The sequence below is a fragment of the Setaria viridis genome, chromosome 8 (assembly GCF_005286985.2).
Source record: "Setaria viridis chromosome 8, Setaria_viridis_v4.0, whole genome shotgun sequence".
In the NCBI taxonomy this organism is placed as follows: Eukaryota; Viridiplantae; Streptophyta; class Magnoliopsida; order Poales; family Poaceae; genus Setaria; species Setaria viridis.
Genome location: NC_048270.2, coordinates 13,039,685 through 13,048,028, shown reverse-complemented (window position 1 = coordinate 13,048,028; position 8,344 = coordinate 13,039,685).

The following is an 8,344-nucleotide window of genomic DNA, read 5'->3' as shown; positions in this document are numbered from 1 at the left end:
GGCTTAGGGGTGTGGCGGCGGCTTTTATAGCCAAGGGCTCAGCCTTGGTTTGCGGGCCGAAGCAAAGGTGGGAGCGGAAGGTGCGGCTAGGACTCGAGCTAGGACTCGAGTTCGAGTTCGGCGCGATGTGGCCGGAGGTGGTGGATGACAAGTGGAGTCCCGGCGTCAGCGGGTGAGAGCGGAGGCAGCCAGCGCGGTGCGTAGGAGGTGCAAGAGCTAGGCCGAGCTGGGCCAGCCTGCGTGCTGCACTACTGCGAAGGGAGCAGTAGAAACGTGCCGAAAGCAAGGATCGGGACAAAAAAGGGAGAGGAAAGAGAGAGAAGATAAGGTTTTTCCTATTGTTTAAAAAGGTTCAAACAAAGAACTCAACACAAATTTGAATTTAAGCAACAAAAAACGATGCATCAGCATGAATGCAACAATGAACTTCTACGATTCATTAATTTATTTTGATAAAGATTTAATTGCCTAAGAAAATTTAAATATAACCTTAAAATCTTTGGACACATGCAATTAAATTCTAAAAAAATTTATTAATTACAAAATTTGAAAATGACGCGCCTCCTCCATCATATTGGTGCCTCCTCCATCATACTGGCGCCGCCTCCTCCTCGTCGACGCGCTACCAGCCGGCCACCCCGACACCGGCGTCGCCCCCGACCCGGCCATTGGTGCCTCCCCTACTCCGCTGCCCCAACACTGCCGGTGCCGTCCCCGACCCATCCTCCACAAAGCTCAACCGGCTGGCCGCGGGCTTCGGTTTCTCTACTGACGTGAGCCCACGGCCGACTGATGTCATTTTTTATTTTTTATTTCTAGAAATGTTGAATTAGCTAGAAAATGTATAAAAAATGTTGAATTAGTTAGAAAATATAGAATTTTTTTGAATTAGCTAGAAATTCTATTAATTGTAAATTGTAAACATGCCATGTTAGAATATCGTGTTAATTGTTAGAAATGTCTAGAAATACTAGAAAATAACTTTGATACTTTTAGAAATTACCAAATTATTTTAGAAATCGTGTTAATTTTTGTAGTCAATTATTGTTACAAAATGTATAAATATTAGTCATTCTTTTCATAGTACATTATTGTTACAAAATGTATAAGTTTTATTTAGTCATTCTTTTTTTTGTTCATTTACTAGCAATTCATAGTAAACAATAATTTTTCTAGTCATTTATTGTAACAAATTGTATAAGTGTTTAACTCTTTTCTTGTTGTCATTTACTAGCAATTCACAGTAAATATCATTGTAGTCATTTATTGTTACAAATTGTATAAGTTTTTAATTCTTTTTTGTTTTCATTTACTAGCAATTCACAGTAAATATTGTTCATCCATGACTTTGTAGATCCCAAGCGTATAACGGACCACGAATTCAGAGTGCGTATACAAAATTTTTAACCATAAATTAGTTCTAATTGTGCAGACCCATTTATCTACTATATAATAAACTTTGCCAATAACACAGATCAGAGACATGAAGGAAGCACTCGTTGAGATGGAAAAAAATCAGGGCAATTCAAGAACAACTCAGTGGATTTCTTCTGGACAAGGTATTAAATCCAGCGGGGGAGTTCCATAATGATGGATCAAGTCTGCATCACCATCACGACTCGAGTTTAGAATAGTTGATCCAAATATTGAATTTGAAGTGTTGATGCAATGTAATATTATTCATAAATGTGTATGCAGAAGATGTCTATATATATATAATATTATCTCAAATGTAATATTATAAATCAATTACAACTTTATATATATTAGAGTATTAGAAGTAGTATACGTAAAGGAAACAAATATGAAATACTAATATAGAATAAAGAAAAAGAAAAGAAAATGAGAAAAGAAACAGAAAAGAAAAAGACCTTTAGTACTAATTGTTTATACCAACCGGTACTAAATTAGCCTCTACCACGTGCGACGTGGCAGAGGTCAATTTACTACCGGTTGGAAACAACCGGTACTAAATAACCCCCTTTAGTACCGGTTATTTGACCCAGTACTAAAGGCATCCCTTTAGTACCGAAGTAGCAATACCAGCTCCACAACTGGTACTAAAAGGGGGTTAGAACCCGATAATGAAGACGTTTTTCCCAGTAGTGTTTGTGACCTCTTGTGGCCGTTTCTTAGCATGCAGAGCACAAGTAGATCGAGCAGATGCATTTCAGTTAATGCTACACCGAACAACGGTTCCGTGCATCCGTATCGTTGTACTTACAGCCTCTAGCTAGAATCTGATACGCGCGTGGTTCCGTGAACACAAATGTGGATCAGTAATAATATGTTAAATGCCTCACCAAGAAGTGACTTCATTGACTATCAACTGCACTTTGTTAGTTTTATCCATTATCTTCGGGACACCTACAGATCATCATCCAATGTAACATACTAGGCACCATGGAAGCTCAACACTTTTGTCAATCATTCGTAACATATGTATAGTAGTAGACCAAGTCACTTCTCAACTGGCATTCTCAATCTCCCGCCTTAATATAAATGTATTGAACATCAGGAAAGCACAAAGAAAAATGTCTGAAAGCGAACAGAAAACACACTAATTCAAGTTTCCATAGAAGTCATGTAAAAGCAAACACAAGTGTACTTGATATGTTCAAGGATCATAAAAGATATAAATAAAATAAAACTCTCGGTTCCCAAACATGATACCAGCTAAGCTCAACAGAAGAGTCAAATATCCGCCCAAGCTTGTTAAATCCACTTCCATTACAAAAATATATGTCGATCACTCGTCAATCAAAACAGGAGTACAGGACTATTATTAACTTTGAGCCTTAAAAGGAGCTACTCTGCAATGAAAATTCTGGTGGGCCTCCGTCCTATCCGTCGTTGGGCCCCACAAATTGGTGCGGTTCCGCAAAGAGTGTCCCTTTAGTTATGTACTAAGTCAAACCATCTTATGTTTGACCAAGTTTATATTAAAATATATCAATACTTTTGATGTCTAGTAAGTTTCATTAGATTCATTATGAAATATATTTTCATAGCATACCTATTTAGTGTTATAATTATTGATACTTCATTGTAAACATGATCAAATTTACAACAGTTTGATTTAAGACAAACCTAAATAGTCACTCTTTGCGATATGGAGGGAGTATTTTGTTTCCTTTCTCCAAAACTAGGACATGTCGGTCGGTGGCTAGTGGAACAATAATACATGGATGAAGCTTAGGATTAATCTAAGAGCGCGTTTATTGACAGCGCTTTACACCAGCTCCGTTGTGCTGTGCTCCCCTTGCTCTCTCTCCCGCCGCTCTAGCACCCAAAAAACCCATTTGGTACTGATACTGCCCCGGCTCCAGCTCCGGCTCGATGGCACGGATGGAATCCAGGCACTCGCCACCGCAGACCCCCTTGCCTTGCGAGCTACAGGTACTCTGGAGCGACGCGGCGTGGCCGCTGAGAGGGCTGGTGGTGCCTGCTGCGCGAGGAGGCCACTCGGGCACCGTAGAGGGCTGACAGCGCCTGCTGCTTGAGCGCGAGGGAGGCACAAGAGTTGGTGAGGTGTGGCGCCGCCTGTCACGCTAGCCCGAGGAGGAGGCCCGGAAGTCGGGGAGGAGCCTCTTCACCATGAAATCCATCGCCCATGCATGGTAGCCTCGTTGATTCCTCCCGGTGGAGATGCAAAGCCTGGATCTTGGTAGAGAGTGTGGCACCAGCAGGGACCTAGACCAAGAGCTTGGTGCCAGTAATTGGGGAGCGCAGGGCCGCTAGTGAATCGAATCCTGACCAAGCTCTGGTGGAGGGTTGGGGAAGAGAAGCGGGCGGTGACAAACGGCCTGCTGGCAGGTGAGACACGTCTCGTGGAATGAGGAATTGCGTAAATCGCTCTGACTTGATTCAGGTGCGAATCATGCGGAGCGGAGCAGCAGAAGGGCTACCAAACGCCGAAACGCACCTTAATCATAGGGCAGCAGATAAGTTAAACAAGAGAGAAACAAACTACTCCTTCCGTTCCAAATTATAGATCGTTTTAGCTTTTTTTTAATTCATAGATATTATTATTATATATATATTTATATATATATATATATATAATGATTGCTTCTACCGTTGTAAGAAAGAAACTGACATCTCACAAAAGAAATACAACTAAGCTGTTAGCTGACGAACACTGGTAAGTTAACACCGGTTACTAAGTTTCTAACACAGGTTACACCGGTAGACCTGACTAACCGGTTCTACCGGCCGAAACAAAGGTACCACCGTTGAGCATACAAAACAATATCTTGGAAACTCAAAATCCTAACTTGACAAAAATCAAACGTTGTAAAAAATAATAAAATTTTGACCATAGTTGCTACAAGGTAAGTCGTTGTCCTGACTCCTAAAGATATCTGAACAAAGATAAAGACTTCATCCACAATTTTGTGGATTTGACAGAAAACAAGAAAAACATAATTCTTAGGTAAACTCAAATTAATTCTTCTCATATGAGGAATTTGGTTTGGGATTGTCTAACTGTTCTCACACATGCCTTAAACATTCTTTTGCTCTGAGAAATTAGTCAAAAATTGCAGCTAAATGAGAGATCAAAAACATTGCTCCAAAAAATAAGAAAAAAATGCAAATTCGAGATGTAGAAGGAGAGGAACACTTCAGCATGGCATTGATAGTCGGACTTCCATTATGGTCTGATAATCATGCATCTCGTGGTAATCCAACTATCAATGGCATGCTCAAGTCTTCCTCTCCTTCTATATCTGAAAACCTGATATCAGACAACTTTGTTACAAAACGCAAGACAACTTTATATCAGACCATCATGGAAGCCCAAGCAAAAACCTTTATTACAAAAGAAATGAAAAAAAGCTAAACACAACATAAGAGTCATGCAGAAATGAGAAAAACCAGCTTCATGCAATTCGGAAAGACCTCACAGCCATTTCATCATTTGCAATCACTCATCATAATTGATCGAGATAATCGATCAAGATTACACTGGTAGAAAAATGAGGATTAGTCCTGATTGGAAAACCTCATATATCTCGATTTTCCAAACTAGGACAAATTAATCGGGACTAAAAGTCCCCATCTTTAGTCCTGGGTCTTTCACCTAGGACTAAAGAAAGACCTTCCTTTAGTCTTGGTTGGTATTACCAAATATGCGCGTGCGTGGTCCATGGAATTCGAACCCACAACCTCAAGCCTCGCGCGTAGCTTCCTTTCCATCTCACCTACACAGCACATCTGACTGAGTAGGGGATGCAATCATTTTGTAGTAACTCGTGCGGAACCCTTTAGTCCCGGTTGGTATTACAAACACTATTAGAGAAAACGCCTCTACTACCGGTTTGGAACCCCCCTCTAGTACCGGGGTGCAACCGGTACTGGCAATTCGGTACTAGAGGGGGAGAGGGGGGTCCTTTAGTACGGGTTGAAATAACCGGTACTCCCGCGCGGCCTAATTAATACCGGTTGGTCTCCCCAACTGGTACTAATTTATTTTTCCCATTCTTTTCTTATTTTCTACTTCTTTATTCTATATTCGTATTTCGTATTTATTTCCTTTACGTATACTAGTTCTAATGTGCTAATATATATATAAAGTTCTATTTATTTTTAATATTACATTTGAGATACTATTATATATATATATACACATATTGTGCATACATATATGAATAATATCACACATATATATAGACATATTATGCATACACATATCTTTTCTACTATTCTTAACCCGAGTTCTGTAGATTTGATCCATCATTAGGAAACTCCCTCGTTGGATTTATAACCTCGTCCAAAACTAACCCACAGAGTTGTTCTTGTATTGCCCTGAAAACTTCCATGTCGATGAGTTTATCCATCTGTACATCATCTGTGTCATGGGCAAAGTATTATATATATGGTAGATCAATGGGTTTGCACAACTGAAACTTCAAATATAAGCAAATAAATTGAAATGCTTAATCTAATTTTTCTAAGTATATACACAGGAATTGGTTTTTGAAGTATAAGCAAATAAATTGAAATATTTAATCTAATTTTTCTAAGTATATACACATGAATTTATTTTTGAAATATAAGCATATGAATTGATTTTTGAAGTATATACACATGAATTATTTTTCTAAGTAGAACTAATTTATTGTTGAGAGTTTTGTATACATACGGTTAATTCGTAGTTGGTGATACAGTTCGGACGCATAAAGTCGTGGATGAACCCACATATGTAGTATCCACATAAATTAGTACCCGGCTCCTGTCTCGAACACTATATATATTGAAGAAAAAGTTATGAAATATTTGTTGTGTTAAAGGAAGTGTCAGGAGATGTGAAAATTCAACACATACTGGGAATTCAGTCTTCCAAACAAGTGCCTCCTTGAATTCACCCACGTGATTTCGACGGAATCGAGCCCATACTTTGTTCATAGCGTCTATGATGTCAGCGTATTCTTCTTTTTTTCCTCAAAGAGTCGAAGACATATACGAAGATCATATCAGGCATGACAACAATGAGTATCCAATGGAAGTTGTACATCCAAATTAAAGCTAGTTAGTCTTATGTTTAACTGCTAAATCAAAAAAGAAAGAGATGGGAAACACGCTCACTTGAAGTTCTACGGTAGTAGTATGTACTTCTTGTAATGTTGCTTGTCGAGGAACTTATATATATTCTTCAAGGTCCGATTTGGTTTATCTCTTAGATTTGCCTCGTTAAAAACTTGGGTGTCCATGAAGCCTATGTCATAGTATCCATTCCTCTGACAAATTTGAATCTCCATTCTGCACGATACAAAATCAAATAGGAGTTAAGACATCACAAATTGACTAGAGCGGGGATTTGGAAGTTAGAGAAATATATTAAAGACTTACAGAACCCATCAACTAATGAGTGACTTGTCAAGTGCATCTTGATTGAACATACATTTCCTCCACCAGCAGCACATTTGTGATGTCATCCCCATGGAAATAATGTTCATCCCCAATCCGAACTTCAATCATGGCAAAATCCTATGTTGTAGCCTCCATGTACCATTCGTGCAACTTGTACATCTTCATTGGGAGAAGTTTCACCAACTGCGGTCACACAAGTGGTTTCCCATTTAGCAGCCCTAGGGTGCATTGGGATTTGATCCTCCCCTTGAAGTTGAGTTGCGGTTAGATTTGTATCTTGAGCGAATTGTAGCAGGTTCTTATCAAACTCAGAAAGCACCTTGAGAGGGTCAATCGATTGGTTGGATTGGGCTTCGAGTTGAGGAACGGCTGTTTCCTTTGCTCTACCTCCATGCTTCTGATGAAAGACTAAAGTTACGCTTATCAAGTGGTGGCTCCTGTTTCTATTTCAACCTCCATGCTTCTTTTTGAGTCTCCCTTCATGGTTTTTTCTCAGCATCCACTGCTGCCTTGAGTTCCTCATCTATCATATCATATGGTAATTTCTTCTCTGGTTGCTTCTCTTTCTGCTTCTTCTTAGGAGGTAGAGGGTGCTGGTGACGGGGATGAGTGGGCGGCAGTGGCGAAAATGGCTAAGTGTTGAGGGAGGACACCGCGGCTTTTAACCCCCCTAGTACCAGGCAACAAACACACCCGGTACTAAAGGTCCTTTAGTACCGGGTGGGAGGAACACCCGGTACTAAAGCAGGCCTTTAGGGGTTTGGCGCGCGCGAAATGAAAATGCCCCCCTTTAGTACCAGGTGTTCCTAACACTCGGTACTAAAGGGGTTGCATACCCCTGTTTCAATTTCCCGCCCATCTTTTTATTTTTCTTTCTTTTATAATTGCTATTGTATTAATTTATTACGTAGTAAATCAAATAACATTCATAAAAATTGGAAAAATAATTTGGTAGCTTCATGTTTATTAGATATACACTATAAAAATGTCATATGCGGTCAAATATCAAACATGGTAAAGTTATTAATATTAACTTAGAAATAGGTTATAATGGTCATAATACTTATGTTAACTTTAAAATTCGAAAAAATAGATTTTTTGACAAAGCAAAAATTTAGAGGAATAGTGCCTGTAGTGTTGTTAACATGCTTAGCATGACTTAATCATGTAATTGTTTAATTGTACGTAAATTTATTATGTAATATTTAATGGTGCTAAAAAAATCAAAATATTTAATATTTTAACCATGCAAAAATCATTTCTTGTTTAATAGGGTGAGATTTTTGCAAATAGTATTGTTGAAGCAACTTATTTTTGCAAATAGTATTGTTGAAGACAATTTAGTAATTTTATTTGTGTTCTTTCTATGGTACTAACATTTTCTGTATTGCAGGAATTGGTTATACCGTTCAAAAAATCAACTAGCCATAAGCCTTGAAGGATAATATTCTATTGCATCACACTGGCATTG